The 17,258-nt window shown below is 39.5% G+C and overlaps 1 long non-coding RNA gene across 1 annotated transcript in view; it reads right to left on the bottom strand.

The window, feature by feature from the left end:
* Positions 1–4,198: 4,198 nt before the first annotated feature.
* Positions 4,199–17,258, bottom strand: part of LOC131819748 (uncharacterized) — a 112,695-nt gene continuing 99,635 nt past the window's right edge. Inside the window, exon 3 of the long non-coding RNA XR_009349315.1 lies at positions 4,199–4,373. This is a non-coding gene — a long non-coding RNA (uncharacterized LOC131819748). The remainder of the gene's footprint in view (positions 4,374–17,258) is intronic.

Below are 17,258 nucleotides of genomic sequence, written 5' to 3' on the forward strand. Positions count from 1 at the left end.
CCTTCCTGATCAAAACTCTTCAAAGTGTAGGGATAGAGGGCACATACCTCAATATCATCAAAGCCATCTATGAAAAACCCACCGCAAATATCATTCTCAATGGAGAAAAACTGAAAGCTTTTCCGCTAAGGTCAGGAACATGGCAGGGATGTCCATTATCACCACTGCTATTCAACATAGTACTAGAGGTCCTAGCCTCAGCAATCAGACAACAAAAGGAAATTAAAGGCATCCAAATCGGCAAAGAAGAAGTCAAATTATCACTCTTCGCAGATGATATGATACTATATGTGGAAAACCCAAAAGACTCCACTCCAAAACTGCTAGAACTTATACAGGAATTCAGTAAAGCGTCAGGATATAAAATCAATGCACAGAAATCAGTTGCATTTCTCTACACCAACAGCAAGACAGAAGAAAGAGAAATTAAGGAGTCCATCCCATTTACAATTGCACCCAAAACCATAAAATACCTAGGAATAAACCTAACCAAAGAGGCACAGAATCTATACTCAGAAAACTATAAAGTACTCATGAAAGAAATTGAGGAAGACACAAAGAAACGGAAAAATGTTCCGTGCTCATGGATTGGAAGAATAAATATTGTGAAAATGTCTATGCTACATAAAGCAATCTACACATTTAATGCAATTCCTATCAAAGTACCATCCATCTTTTTCAAAGAAATGGAACAAATAATGCTAAAATTTATATGGAACCAGAAAAGACCTCGAATAGCCAAAGGGATATTGAAAAAGAAAGCCAACGTTGGTGGCATCACAATTCCGGACTTCAAGCTCTATTACAAAGCTGTCATCATCAAGACAGCATGGTACTGGCACAAAAACAGACACATAGATCAATGGAGCAGAATAGAGAGCCCAGAAATAGACCCTCAACTCTACAGTCAACTAATCTTCGACAAAGCAGGAAAGAATGTCCAATGGAAAAAAGACAGCCTCTTCAATAAATGGTGCTGGGAAAATTGGACAGCCACATGCAGAAAAATGAAATTGGACCATTTCCTTACACCACACACAAAAATAGACTCAAAATGGATGAAGGACCTCAATGTGCGAAAGGAATCCATCAAAATCCTTGAGGAGAACACAGGCAGCAACCTCTTCGACCTCAGCCGCAGCAACATCTTCCTAGGAACAATGCCAAAGGCAAGGGAAGCAAGGGCAAAAATGAACTATTGGGATTTCATCAAGATCAAAAGCTTTTGCACAGCAAAGGAAACAGTTAACAAAATCAAAAGACAACTGACAGAATGGGAGAAAATATTTGCAAACGACATATCAGATAAAGGACTAGTGTCCAGAATCTATAAAGAACTTAGCAAACTCAACACCCAAAGAACAAATAATCCAATCAAGAAATGGGCAGAGGACATGAGCAGACATTTCTGCAAAGAAGACATCCAGATGGCCAACAGACACATGAAAAAGTGCTCCATATCACTCGGCATCAGGGAAATACAAATCAAAACCACAATGAGATATCACCTCACACCAGTCAGAATGGCTAAAATAAACAAGTCAGGAAATGACAGATGCTGGCGAGGATGCGGAGAAAGGGGAACCCTCCTACACTGTTGGTGGGAATGCAAGCTGGTGCAGCCACTCTGGAAAACAGCATGGAGGTTCCTCAAAATGTTGAAAATAGAACTGCCCTATGACCCAGCAATTGCACTACTGGGTATCTACCCTAAAGATACAAACGTAGTGATCCAAAGGGGCACGTGCACCCGAATGTTTATAGCAGCAATGTCCACAATAGCCAAACTATGGAAAGAACCTAGATGTCCATCAACAGATGAATGGATCAAGAAGATGTAGTATATAACACAATGGAATACTATGCAGCCATCAAAAGAAATGAAATCTTGCCATTTGCGACAACATGGATGGAACTAGAGCGTATCATGCTTAGTGAAATAAGTCAAGCAGAGAAAGACAACTATCATATGATCTCCCTGATATGAGGAAGTGGTGATGCAACATGGGAGCTTAAGTGGGTAGGAGAAGAATAAATGAAACAAGATGGGATTGGGAGGGAGACAAACCATAAGTGACTCTTGATCTCACAAAACAAACTGAGGGTTGCTGGGGGGAGGGGGTTTGGGAGAAGGGGGTGGGATTATGGACATTGGGGAGGGTATGTGCTTTGGTGAGTGCTGTGAAGTGTGTAAACCTGGTGATTCACAGACCTGTACCCCTGGGGATAAAAATATATGTTTATAAAAAATAAAAAATTTTAAAAAAAGTTAAATACTTGCCAACTATCTAAATTTATAATTTCCTTCTAAAACTCCTGAATTGTAGCATTTTAAAATTTTTTTCAAGTTCAATTTAGCTAACATATATTGTATTATTAGTTTCAGGGGTAAAATTTAGTGGTTCATCAGTTACATATAACACCCAGTGGTCAGTCCATCAAGTGCCCTCCTTACTGCCCATCACCCCACCCCCTTACCCACCTCCCTTCCAGCAAAACTTGTTTGTTTCCCATAGTTTAGAGTCTCTTATGGTTTGCTTCTCTCTGTTTTTCTTACTTTATTTTTCCTTCCCTTCCCCTGTGTTCACCTGTTTTGTTTCTTAATTTCCACATGAGTACTCAGTTCAGTTTTCATAGGCACAACTACTATCTTATTACACTCCTACAGATTTTCATAATTTTAATTGAAGTATGAACTTTGAAAACATAAGCCTAACCAGCATAAGCAGGTGTGAGACCAAATGCAATTACTCTTGGTCATCATTGTCGAATCAGAATAGCGCAAGCCTCCTGGGACGCCAAGATGGCACCGTCAGTTAAGGATCTGACTCTTGGTTTTGGCTCAGGTCCCAAACCCTCGAGCCCTGTATTGGGCTCTGCACTCAGCATAGAGTCTGCTTAAGACTCCTTCTTCCCCTACCCTCTTCTCATACTCTGTCTTTCTAATAAATAAATAAATCTTTAAAAAACAAAGAATAGTTTAAGCCCCCCTTGTGATAGGAAATACGAAAATAGAAATGTGTCTCCCCTTTAAGAAGAGAATTAGCTTTAAAGAAAAATTATAAAGCAATCACTGGATTGTTTTTCAGGAATAGTGAAACAAATTACTCCTGCTTTGGAATATCCACTGGACCTTGCGATGTGTAAAACTTCTTGCTTGTTAGGCTAGGACCAAAGGTTCTGATATATATTATGTTTTGCTATATTCTATTGAGTCTCATACTCCTAATATTTCCTGACACTAAATGCCTAAGAAGAAAGTCTTCAAATATATGTATTATATTTTAAAATAAAAATTCTGGAGTGCATGGTTGACAGACTGGACTGAGCATCTGACTCTTGGTTTCAGCTCAGATGTGATCTTGGGGTTGTGAGATCTCCGTTCTCAATACGGAGTCTGCTTGTGTTTCTTTCTCCCTTTCCCTCTGCTCCTCCCCACTGCATTCTCTTTCAAATAAGTAAAGTAAATCTTAAAAGAAAGAAAAAGAAAATATAAATCCTAACTCCTCTTCTTATATATGTTTCAAGTTTTAAAAAATTATGGAAATTGCATGTGCACATCAGCCTAACTAGTAAAGCAAAAACGGGATGGTTATGAACTTTCGTTCACTACAACTTAAAGGAAGAATAATTTGCAGTGAAACCTGGGTATTTTTTAAAATTTTTTCCTTTCTGTTTTATTCTGAGTCTTCCATTTTCCAATAACACAGAAATTCAATGTAATATCTATATGAGTCCATACTGATGTGAATATACTATTGCACAAATAAATTAGAGAGAACAGACATACGTCTCATGCAGAAGAAATCCAAATGATTTATACAGATACCCTCCTCTTAAAAAAAGTAGAGTATAGCTCCCCACTCTTTTAAGTGTGGACAACACACACTGATTTTCTTCAAAGAGTGTAGTATAGGAAGGTGGAGGGCAGGTAAGTAACTTTACAGGACAGAAACCTGACAAATACCGCCTTACTGATGTAATCAAGGCCAACATCAACAGTGATAAGTCATGTTGATAAGAACAACTCTGATATGATGTAATGAAAATGGCACTTTACCTCTGTGATCTTCCTCCAAACAAAACAAAATAAAACAAAACAAACAAACAAACAAAAAAACATAACCCCAGTCTAATCTTTGTATGTAAAACAGTTTGGAAAAGTTTTGATTTTTAATGACAACATAGTTACCTTAATAATAATTTCCTCAGGGCACCTGGGTGGCTCAGTGGGTTAAAGCCTCTGCCTTCGGCTCAGGTCATGATCCCAGGGTCCTGGGATCGAGCCCCACATTGGGGCTCTCTGCTTTGTGGGGAGCCTGCTTCCTCCTCTCTCCTCTCTCCCTGCCTCTCTGCGAACTTGTGATCTCTGTCTGTCAAATAAATAAATAAAATATTTAAATAATAATAATAATAATTTCCTCAAACTTTTGAACGGCCATCTAACAGATCAGTTTATAATTCAGGACATATACCTACATAATTCAGACCTTCTTTTCTGAATTATAAAGTCATTTTCTCCAGGATTGAAGCCAATTATTCGGTATAGATTCTAAGCCTTCTTTGTAGCAAGAGAGCTTCTCACAGGGACGTGTTCAATTTTAAAGGCACACTATGAAGGGGTGTGTGTGGTGTGGGGGGGCAGTGTTGAATAAACACCTTCTACTAGGTGGGAAGGTCCTGAGAATAAATAAAAGAAGATATTAATTCTAGAGAAGTATAAATACTTCTCTTAATCTTCTCATCCAGCACGTTACAAAAGATCAAGATAGCTAAGCCCAAAGCTTTTTTGAAGACCCATTATAAGCCACTTGGAATTTTGTTACTGCTTTCGGCTTTTTCTTGGGGAAGAAAGGAAAGATGAGCAGTGCTTTCCCAGATCAGGGTGAAGTGATGATGATAGTGATAAAGATGATGCATACTAATGATAACAGACAGCAGTATCGAACCACGAAGCATGTAATTTAGTAAGGGCATCTGGGTGGCTGAGTGAGTTAAGCCTTCAGCTCAGGTCATGTCTCAGGGTCCTGGGATCGAGCCCCGCATCAGGCTCCTTGCTCAGTGGGGAGCCTGCTTCTCTCTCTCTCCCTGTGCTGGCCACTCACCCTGCTTGTGTTCTCTGTCTCTCTAATAAATAAATAAAATCTTTAAAAATACATATATTTATATATGTATTTATATACATAATTTAGTAAAGAATATATAACAAATATAAATATATATATTCCTTATTAAATTATATAGCATATATTTAGTAAAGAATATATGTAACAAATATAAATATATATAATATATATGTTACTTACTAAATTATATAGATATATTATAAAGATATAATTTAGTAAAAACTTTTCTGTCCCAACCACTATACTTGATGCTATACATTTAATAGCTCATGTAATACAATAAATTTGTGGGAAAAAAATTATTCCCATCTTAAATATGAAAAAAATTGAAGTGCGAGGTAATTATTAAAACCCATACTAACAATAAGCAACTTGAATGTCTGGACCTTCTCCACTCTATGGTACTGCCTCTGAAGAATATGAATTTATTTCTGATATGTGAGTAATCCATGTTTGAATGATCAGCATACATGCATTAAAATTGCATAGAACTGTCTAGTTATTGGAACAAGACTGGGGGAAAGTTGTTCTTTTCATATAGGCCAGGGGGGCCCTGATGTTAATTCTTGGACAACAACTAAAAATACAATTACTAACCCACTCTCACTTCCTCAATTTTTTTTTTTTTAACTGGAAGTCTTGAAAGAAAAGTGAAATTTCAGAGATGAAAAATCTTCTCATCTCACTCCAATAGCTCTATTGTCAGACAAGAACACTGATGATCAATATCTTTCCCTTTGATCCCCAGCTCTGGGAATGTCATTAAGGACACTGACATGCTTACAGAGGATACTCTCACTTGAGACTTTGTGGCTATCGAGGAATAGACATGGTCAGAATTAGTTAGAGGTAGGACAATAGTCACTGCAGTAAGTGTGATGAGCATTTCACTATTTCAGAGGTAAGATGAGAGAACTGAAGTGAAGGTTACCAAAATCACTCATTGAGCACGGGTTCTGCCTGGACTGAGTGATAGGAAATGAGGGTCAGCCTGAGAAACAAGAATCACTAACTAGAAAGAAACTTGAAAAAAAAATTACACAAATACAGTGAGAGAAAATCCCAAATTACAAGTATGTCATCAGGCACTGGGCTAAGAGATACAGTAACTAGAAACTTCGAGTGTCAAATATCATCAGTTAAACTTGTGCTTGAGAAACAGTCTCTATTTCTCAGTGTTTTGTTTGTCTTTCAAGTATGTCACACACACGCTGAAGTTAGTATTCTTCCTGTCCTTACAAAAACATGTAAATAATATCAGGAGAAGCTCTTCAAATTGCTCTGAACTGCAGACATTAAGAAGTTCCCTTACAGAACATTGCATCTTTGGACAGGAGAGGTAGCAGCCTTCGTGATTTCATGGAACTCATAAAGGGGCTCTAACCTGTAAACTGTGTTTTGGTTGTCATAGCAAATTTGTATTCAACTATAGTATATTATATCCTTGGGTAGCATGACGGTCATCATCCTAAGGCCTTGTTGGGAACATTTCCAAAAACAAGAAACTTCAGTTTTGTTTTCACATTCACATAAGGGAATTAAAAAGAACCAACTGTAAAAATCCTGGCCTAATAATAAGTGGACCATTTATTAAAGCCATTCTAAAAGTAAAAGAGTATAAAAACAAACAAAAATGAATAAATTCTGTGAGATATCCCAGCCCTCACCTAAGTAACTTTCAAGAGAGAATTGCAATTATTTGTTGTATCTTTATATTAATCTTCTAAAAATAACTGAGGATGCTAAGAGATTATGTTGAGTAGCACCACTGATTCTAATAAATAGAGTAATAATAGAAAATATTTAGTGTAACTACATGTAGGTTAAATCACTTGCTTAACATCTTACAGCTGTTAACACACATAGTTAGGTTACAGAATCTGGACTACTCTGAATGTCATGAAATTAAAGTGTTCTAAGACTCCCTCCCAGGTATTCTGAGGCCAGATTCCTATTTTTTTGTAAGGAAACCCCTACTGATTTTTTTTTTAAGTTATCTCTAGGCCCAACATAGGCTTGAACTCATGACCACAAGGTCAGGAATCATAAGCTTTACTGACTAAGTCAGCCAGACACCCCAAGGAAATCTTGCTGATTTTAAATGTAGGATTGTCAAATATTCCCTGAAATACTCAGACTAATCTGAGGATCTCATGGGAAGAACAAGGGTGAAGAGAACAGCCATACTTTTGGGGAAAAAGCATTATCCACTGGGCTTTTTAACCTTGGAACTTCTTTAAAAGATAGAAGCAAATTAGTGTAAAGTAGATATTATAAAAACAGACTCATGAGATTTGAATAGACAGCAGCCCAATCTGGTCCAACAGTATAGCACCTAAGGCTAAATTCTATTTAACCCATATTTCAAGCACACCTGGGAAGTCCATTCTGTACTTTCTTGGGCAATACAAGAAGCAAAATATGTCATAATTGACAAAGTCACACAGTAGATAAGATGAGAGCCTTGGGCAAAGAGTCTCTGAAATCTTGCCTGATATTCCTTCATATGCTGACAACTCCCTGGAATTCTCCTCTAAGGTGGATGATGGCTAATAAATTGGGACAGGGGCAACAAACAGAACACCTGTTGGCTGAGGCACAATTATTCAAATGTACCACCTTCTCTTCCCTTCTCAAACTTGGATACGCAGCACTTTTATCTCAGCTTCAAACAGATGAGCTCTAAAAACCCTGAGAATGATGACATCCTGAGCCTTCGTGGGAAGAAAACAGTGATGACAAACAAACAGGAGAAAAAGCCCCCTTATTTTTTCAATAAATGTAACTAAATATGATAAATCATCTTCAAAGCTATACCTATTAGAAATATATCTCTTTTTTTTTTAAGATTTTATTTATTTGACAGACCGAGATCACAAGTAGACAGAGAGGCAGACAGAGAAAGAGGAGGAAGTAGGCTCCCCGAGGAGCAGAGAGCCCGATGTGGGGCTCGATCCCAGAACCCTGGGATCATGACCTGAGCCGAAGGCAGAGGCTTTAACCCACTGAGCCACCCAGGCATCCCTCGAAATATATTTCTTGTTTAAAAATAAAGTATGTGTTTAGGAGGAGTTAAGACGACAAAGAAGTAGGAGGACCCTGGGCTTGCCTCCTCGTTTGAACACAGTGGTATTGAGATCCGATCACTTGGAACACCCAGGAAATCAATCTGAGCATCAGAGGAAGGATCTCTGCGGTTGGAGGGAGAAAGCTGGCAGGTGCAAGGTGTGTGGAAGTGAACTGGAGGAGAGAAGAGATGCCCTGTTTTGGAAGGGAGGGAACCCCTTCCATGGGGAAAGAAAAAGAAGAGAGGGAGAGAGGGGTTGAGAGAGTGTGGCATCGGGTCGCACAAGAAAAAACCTCTCTGACCACAGACTAGGGAGACGGGGACCTGAGTGGCACAGGTTTTTTGCCAACAGTGAGTGGAACGACTTAAGCTCTGAGGTTCTGGAAGTGCATGACTGTATCCAAGCAGAGCTGCAGTGTCCCCTCCTGGGGAGAAGGAGGGCTCTGGCCAGGAGCACACACAAAGTGGTATGGGGATCTCCTGGTTTGCACTGGGAGAGATCAGTCCCCTTCCCGGAGTACATTTGGAAGAGGGCCTGCATCCTCTCCAAGGACAAAAGACCCTGCAGGTGCCAGCAACCAGCCTCTATGCACAGCGGACAAAGTGCATAGAGAGAGTGGATAACCTGCTCACTGCTTCTCACTGTGACTCACCATAGATTTTGCACACCACTCAGGCAGGGGACTGTTTTTCTGGGACAAAGGGCACTAATCAGAGGAGGAGGGGGTGGATCTGAGTGGTGCTGGCTCCTTTAAGATTCGGAGTTTTGAATCCCAGCCTTGGGCCAAAGATAAAATGCTGGAGAGCTGGGCGGGCAGGGCATCGGGAGTGCTGAAGGCCCTCGCTTTTCTGCATGGTCTTTCTGAACAGCAGGGGATGAGATCTCCTGTCCTAGGACTAGAGAGTGGAGTGTCATCATTTTATCCCCGTTACCAACACAGTGGGCCATCAGAGAGCAACACAGCAACCCCCAGTGGAGGTGGGAGCTGCTAACATCAAATCCTACCCCCACACTCACACCCACCCCATGCTTGACAGGGCTTTTTTTTTTTTTTATGTATTTGACAGACAGAGATCACAAGTAGGCAGAGAGGCAGGCAGAGAGAGAGAGAGGGAAGCAGGCTCCCTGCTGAGCAGAGAGCCCGATGTGGGGCTCGATCCCAGGACTCTGGTATCACGACCCAAGTGGAAGGCAGAGGCTTAACCCACTGAGCCACCCAGGTGCCCTTGACAGAGCTTTTTTAACTAGGGCAGGATTGACTCTGAGCCAGCACTGCAGTGGAGGAAGGGAGGTTCTCCCCGAGAGGAGCAACACAGGCAGCCCATCCCCCACACCAGATCTACTGATCATACAGTGTGTCAGTGCGTCCCCTTTAGTTCTGGTGGAAGTAGGACCAGGCTGTATTTTTTTTTCTTCTTCTTCTTCTTCTTTTTCTCCCTTTGGAATCAGGCTTACAGTTTTTGCTTCTTCCTTAATTTTTTTTGTTTCCTTTTCTCTTTTTTGGATCAGTGTTCTTTTTTTCTTTTCTTTTTTTCCTTTCTATGTCTTTGGAATCAGGCTTACAGTTTTTTAATCGGGTTTGTTGTTTTTGTTGTTATTCATTTTCCTTTTGTCTTTTTTTTTTTTTTTTTTTGAAGCAGGCATTTTCCCCTCCTCTCCCCCCCCCCCATTTTCTTCCTTTCTTTCCCTTTTTCCAGGCTTTTTTCAACAAACAAATCAAAGCACACCTAGTTAAAGGTCCAAATATTCCCCACCTACAAGCAAGCAGGACCTCTATAGAGGGTAGACCAGTAGGAAAGAGCACCAAAACACAACAGCACAATGCATACAGCATATGCCAGAAACACTTCCTGAAGTCATAGGTGCCAGGCCCTGAACAGTGTAAGATCTCTTCTTTTTTTTTTTTTTAAATTTTATTTCTTTTCAGTGTTCCAAAATTCAGCGTTTATGCACCACACCCAGTGCTCCATGCAATACGTGCCCTCCATAATATACCCCAGGCTCACCCCCCACCCCCCTCCCCTCCAAAACCCTCAGTTTGTTTCTCAGAGTCCACAGTCTCTCATGGTTCATCTCCCCCTCCGATTTCCCCCAACTCACTTCTCCTCTCCTTCTCCCAATGTCTTCTGTGTTATTCCTTATGCTCCACAAGTAAGTGAAACCATACGATAATTGACTCTCTCTAAGGACCTCTTCTTAATAGAGCATTACTCTGAGGTGCAGGAAACATAACAAGGCTTCATAACACATAAAAGATAAAACTTAGCCAAAATGGCAAAGCAAAGCAATTCTCCCCAGGAGGTCAGGAAGATATCATAGCCAGGGACTTGCTGAAAATAGATAAAAGCAATATACCTGAATAAGAATTTAGATCAACAGTTATAACTACCAGCTGAACTTGGAAAAAAGCCTATAAAACACCAGAGAAACCCTTATTGCAAAGACAAAAGACCTAAAACTAGGGAGGTTGAAATAAAAAATGTTATAACTGAGAAGCAAAACAGACTGGGTATAATCACAAAGAGGACTGAAGAAGCAGAGAAGAACATAGGTGATATAGAAGATAAAATTATAGAAAATAATGAAGCTGAAAAGAAAGAAAGAAAACTATTAGATCACAAAGACAGACTTAGAGAACTCAGTAATTCCATAATGTGAAATAATATCAATATCATAGGAAACCTAGAAGGAGAAGAGCAGGAAAAAGGGACAGACGGTTTGTAAGAACAGATTATAGCTGAGAAGTCCCCTAATCTGGGGAAGGAAACAGGCATTCAAGTCCAAGAGGCACAAAGAATTCCCTTCAAAAATCAACAAAAACAGGGCAACACCCTGTCACATCATAGTGAAACTTGCAAAATACAAAGATAGAGAATTCTGAAAGCAGCTAGGGAAAAAAGTTCCTTAACCTACAAAGGTAGATACATAAAGTTAGCAGCTGAACTGTCCAGAGACCCAGCAGGCCAGGTATGTAGGTGAGGGAATGGGATAACGGGGTGATGGGCATTGAGGAGAGCACTTGATGGAATGAGCACTGGGTGTTTTTGTTCGCAACTGGTGAACCACTGAATTCTACACCTACACCACTGAAACTAACAATACACTATATGTTAACTTAAATAACATAAAATCCATAAAATAAAATAAGTATGTGTACAAATATATGACAGAATCTTTTCCCTTTGAGAAATATGATGGTATAGTTTCAACTTACATGAGTTAGAGGTCTCCTAATAAGCCCACACTTTTCAACAGTTCTTAAAGAAACAGGTGAAGAGATTGTCAACACTTAAAAGGCCCCATATTACACCTCTGTGACATTCTCTAACACACTTATCTAGTAGGTAACTCAGAGCCCTGAAGAGTCACTCCTTGGCCAGCTGACTTTCCTTCTACTTCCACAATAAGTTCTTTAGAAGTGGACAGTCAACATTCATACCTGCTCCATTCAAAACCTTCCAACAGAGGTATCCAAACACTACAAAACCTAAAAGCTAAAACCTAAAAAGCTGTGTTATTTTTATGGAGAAAAATATCACCAACAGAGATGAAGAAATATGTTTTGTTTTTTTTTAAAGGACCTGTAATCCTCACTGGCCACTAACCAGAAACCTTCTCTGATAGAAAAGACATTTGCCTGCCACACTGAAAGACCATCACAGCACAAGAAAAGGGCAGAAGTGAACCTTTTCTCCGTGTCTAGCACAAAGGACAGAAGTGCAGACAGGCACCTCGCTTTGCAGGCTAAGTGAGTCCAAGGCTTGTTAAAAGCAATAGAGAAATGGAGAGAGAGTACAAGTAGACAAAGAGGCAGGCAGAGGGAGAGGGAGAAGCAGGCTCTCTGCTGAGTAGGGAACCCAAAGCGGGGCTCAATCTCAGGAGACTGGGATCATGAACTGATCTGAAGTCAGACACTTAACTGACTGAGCCACACAGGTGCCCCAAAGCAATAATTTTAGATAAAACAAAGAAACCAAACCAAACTGAAATTTCATATTAATAATTTAGGTCGGGGGTGGGGGTGCCGGGGTGGCTCAGTCGGTTAAGCAGTTGCCTTTGGCTCAGGTCATGATCCCAGGGTCCTTGGGATCGAGCCCCGCTTCCGGCTCCCTGCTTCTCCCTTACCCTGCTTGTTCACACAAGCGCTTTCTCTCTCTCCCAAATAAATAAAATAAAATACATTTAAAAATAAATAAATAATAATAATTTAGGTCAGGACCAGGCATTCTTTCTTCATTTCTCTTATCATGTTGCTAAACCATGTTTTCTCCACCTTTCATTTCAACTAATCTTCTGGACACCCAGTTCAATTCAACTTGCTTGATTTGGCTCGTCATTCTCGCCGGCCCTAGTTCTCTGCTGCTCAGCTGCCCAGCCCCCACCACAGCTTTGGGCTGTCGGTAGCGATGCTGTGGCTATTCTGACAGGGTGCATTTTATTTATGCTCTAGGACTGAGTTCCTCGGAACACTCCGAACAAAATGCAGATGTCATAAAAATACAACCTTTCAAAGTGCAACTGTAAGTAATGCTTAAGTGTTGGCAATGGAATCAGAACATCAGTACAGCCGCTCAAGATCTGTGCTTTGATTTGTTGTTGTTGTTTTGGTTTTTGTTGTTGTTGTTGTTGTCATTTTTCTCTCCCAGGTTTAGTGAGAAATAACTGGCAAATAACTCTGTGTAAGGTCAAGGTATACAGGTGATTATTTGATGCACATGTATATTATAAATGACTGCCATCATAACATTAGTGAACACAAGATTTGAGCTTTTGAATGCATTTACAGTCAGATTTGCTTTAAATTTATTCAGATTAACACATATGTCTCACTTATTGGAGGTGAAGTCAGCCACTGGTTATGAGCTCAGCCACCAGGCATGAAACACGGCACATATAATGAGGAGACAGGCTGGGAGGGCCGGGCGGGGGCACAGCTAATGGAGGATTTAAGAGAAGGTCATTTACAAGAGAGTCTCAGTTAAAGAGATGAAAGCGGTAATGTAAAGTTAGGCAGGAATCAGAGCTGAAGACTGAGCAGGTAATCACAGGAAGAATGAGACAGAATGTTGAGCCATCCTGAATTCCGTGATAGAAACAACCAGCTGTTCAGGAACTTAATCCACCAAAACTAATTAAGGAAAACAGCAGAGCATGTTGAGGTCACTAGCTCTTTAGTACCTGACATGTTCCAGTAATTTACCTGAAATGGGAAGACCTGATGTCACACTGGTTATGACAATACAAGAGCCCCCCAGGGACAAGGCATCCTGTAGGCCCTGGAAGCCCCAGCACGCCTGCTGAAGTCAGGAAGCAAGGCCACCTGGTACAAACGTACCCACAATGGTCACACCTTCAGTGGAGTGATTCCTGACAGACACTCATACAATTTTAAATTAAGAGGAAAAAAGAATCATATGACATTAATTGTAATAATATTTTTATTTAATTATAGCTCCAAAAAGTATCACTTAAACACATAATCAATTAAATCACTATATCACTAAAACATTAGATATTTTACCCCTTTTTTATACTAAGTCTTAAAATGCTGGGTGCATTTACATTTATGGCCTGTGTCATTTGAACTAGTTGCATTGCAAGTGTTTGTTAGCTAATGTGGGTTGTACCACACTGGACAGTGCAGAGCTGAACTATCTTCAAATATGCCTATTATAGCCTTTAAATGATATATAAATAAAAAGGGCAACTATCACTTGGAAATCACATTACAATCTAAGGAATGCTTTCACCATTTATCTCCTAGAATTCAAAACAATAACCAATGGGGTCGGTACGCCAAATATTATTATCTACCTCTAACTGGCAGATTAGGGAACTTTAAACTTAAGATCTTCATAAGACCTTAAGATCGTCACAATCCTAGTAATAAATTTGAATCCAAGTCTTCTTCTATCCAGAAGTTAGGGTACCTCAGAGACATTAAATGAATTGCCAAAGGCTAGCAGCATGTCAGTTGCAGAATATGAAATCTGGGCCATTTACTCCCAAACCAGTGCTCTCACCACTGCAACAACACTGCAGATGCCCTCATACTTATAGATACAATTCTCAAGACTCATTTTCCCTGCAGTTGGTCTGCAAGTCAATACTAATCACATTACTAAATCTTACGTTCTTACTTGAACTACTGACCAGGGCCTATTCAAAAGAGAGATAGAATTCTTCAGCCCTCCCTCTCCATTTATATGACAAAATTGTCTCAGGAGTGTTTTAAAGGGTTTTTTTTGTTTTGTTTTGTTTTTTCACGACAAGAGCAGGAACCTGCAATTTAGAGAAGAAGCATTTGAAACAAATTGCTAAAAGTATCCTTTTAAATAGTGAAATGCAGGGTGCCTAGGTGGTCAAGTCGGTTAAGGGTCTGTCTTCAGCTCAGGTCATGATCTCAGGGTCCTGGAATTGAGCCCCACGGGCTCCATGCTCAGTGAGGAGCCTGCTTCTGCTTCTCCTCCCTGTTCCTGCTCTCTCTCACTATTTCTGTCAAATTAAAAAAAATAGTGAAATGCACAAACCTAAGCATAATGTGATTTTGTACTACATTTTGTGATTGTGTGATTACATCACATTATGTGATGTGCAAAACACATAAAGTGTTTTGCAAAACAATCAATGACAAAGTATCCTTGTATAACTTTATATTTAAATACATGTAACATGTTTTGTAGGTCTTTATAATTATAATATGTACAGAAGAAAAATGCAGGAGAAGACAAAGCAGATAGTTACTTTGGGGCTAGGAGAACTGTATACTAATAGGTGAAGATAAGGAGGGAAGGGAAAGGCAAATAAAAAATAACAAAGTAGGATGCCTGGGTGGCTCAGTGGGTTACGTCTCTGCCTTTGGCTCAGGTCATGACCTCAGGGTCCTGGAATCAAGTCCCACATCAGGCTCTCTGTTCAGCAGGGAGTCTGCTTCCCCCCCACCCTACCTGCCTCTCTGCCTACCTGTGATCTCTGTCAAATAAATAAATAAAATCTTTAAAAAAAAAAAAAAGACAAAAAATTTATAATAATACCAAAGGGGAAAAAACTGCATCTACAATATGACCCTGTTTAAGTAAAATAGTAATATTGTGTGTACATATATATACTCTATGTGCATATAAGTGTATATATTTTGTGTTTAATATTATATAAATACACAAATGTTACATTTTTAAATGATCTCTTTACATTCATGTCATGTGAATAGTTCATAGCTAAACACTGAAACAGAAGTAAAGAAATACTTAGAAACAGGTTCCAGGACACTACTGCTTTCTAAAAATACAAATTGATGTAATTTGCAATTATACACACCACCAACAACAAAAACAACAATTAAAAAAGAACCAGACCTCCTAAACCACAAGGCTGATCTTCTCCAATAGGAGGAATTCTGGGAGGGGGGACAGCTCAGTTAGCCATCTGTCTTTGGCTCAGGTCATGATCTTAGGGTCCTGGGATCGAGTCCCACATTGGGCAGGAGTATGCTTCTCCCTCTGTCTGCAGCTTCCCCCGCTTGCTGTATATTTCTGACAAATAAATAAATAAAATCTTTAAAAAAAGAAAAAAAAAAGAATTCTGGGAGGAAACTGGTCTGGATGGTGAATAAATCATGTAATTTCTCCAGCCTATATCTGTTATGACACATTTGCTGCTCATTTCCTAAACATAGATTACTGCTTATATCTAAAATCTCTAAATTCTCAAATGTAAAATAAATATCAAAAGCCTGTTAAATTTGAGGAGGAGGCAGCAAAAAAGAAAATAGAATAAGCAGAAAAAAAAAAAAAAAAAACCCAGACAGAAGGGGGCACCTAGGCTCTTGACCTTGGCTCAGTTGGCGATCTTGAGGTTCTGGAATGAAGTCCTCTCCGGGTCTCTGCCACTCATTGGGAAGTCTGCTTGAGGATCCTCTCTCTGCCTCTGTCCCTCCACCTGCTCTCCCACCTCTCTCTCTCATTAATAAATGAATCTTTAAAAAAAAAAAAAAAACAGAAAGATGTGGTATACATATTTTGATTAAGCAAATAATTTCCTTTAATAAAAAGTTAAATTGACCATTAATTCTGTGTATTTTAAGTGATATAATGAGAGTTCCTATATTTATGTTGAACAAATTAGTTTTCCAAATGTAAAGGTCGTCATTTCAACAGCTGGATTTTCTGACTTTTCTCAATTACCAGAACAACGCATGCGGAAAATAAGAAATAATAAAATCCCATTATTGTAATGTTACAACGTATCACAGGAAAAGCAAGAAAGAAGTCTCATGGGAAAGTCAATAAATAGCTTAATTAAATATTACAGTTGTGTTACTGTGTAGGCTATATATTTTTTATTTTTTATTGTTTCAGTGTTTTTTTTTATTATGTTATTTGGAAATGGGAAAATACCTCTAAAGACAGTTTATTTTCCAAAGATTTTACTCAACGATTGCCAAATAATTAAATCTACAGTGCTATAAGCTCATCCAAACATTCTTAAAGGTGGAGAGCCCCACTATCTGCCCTACACACCATTTGGAATCAGAATGGCTCTTTGGGAATCATGATGACCACATGCTGCTAGGCTGCCCTCTTCATCAGGCAGGTGGATGACTCCATGGGTCACAAAGGACCTGAAACGCTTAATACAATCAACAGTTTGGGAGTATGCTCACATTGTAATACACATGCACTGAGTTTTTCATATAAACAGAACTCTAAAGGAAATTTACTGAAAACATATGTCAATATTTAGTACTAGGAATATTATTCTCTTAGAGCAGTAAGCAAACATGTTTCTCTTAAGTCAAGTATTCTTTTTGGTTTTGGTTTTGTTTTTAGGATTTTTTTGCTTTATTTGAGAGAGAGCAGAGGGAAGAGGCAGAGAGACTCTGAAACAGGCTCCACGTTCAGCATGGGACTTGATCCCACGACTCTGAGATCACAACCCTGAGATGCACCTGAACCAAAACCAAGAGTCGGAGGCTTAACCAGCTGCATCATCCAGGAGCCCCCTCATAAGTCAAGTTCGCTACAGCTCAGGCAATACCCAGTTCAAAAGCCATGGCCACATATGA

This window comes from Mustela lutreola, chromosome 1 (assembly GCF_030435805.1).
Source record: "Mustela lutreola isolate mMusLut2 chromosome 1, mMusLut2.pri, whole genome shotgun sequence".
NCBI classification, from domain to species: domain Eukaryota; kingdom Metazoa; phylum Chordata; class Mammalia; order Carnivora; family Mustelidae; genus Mustela; species Mustela lutreola.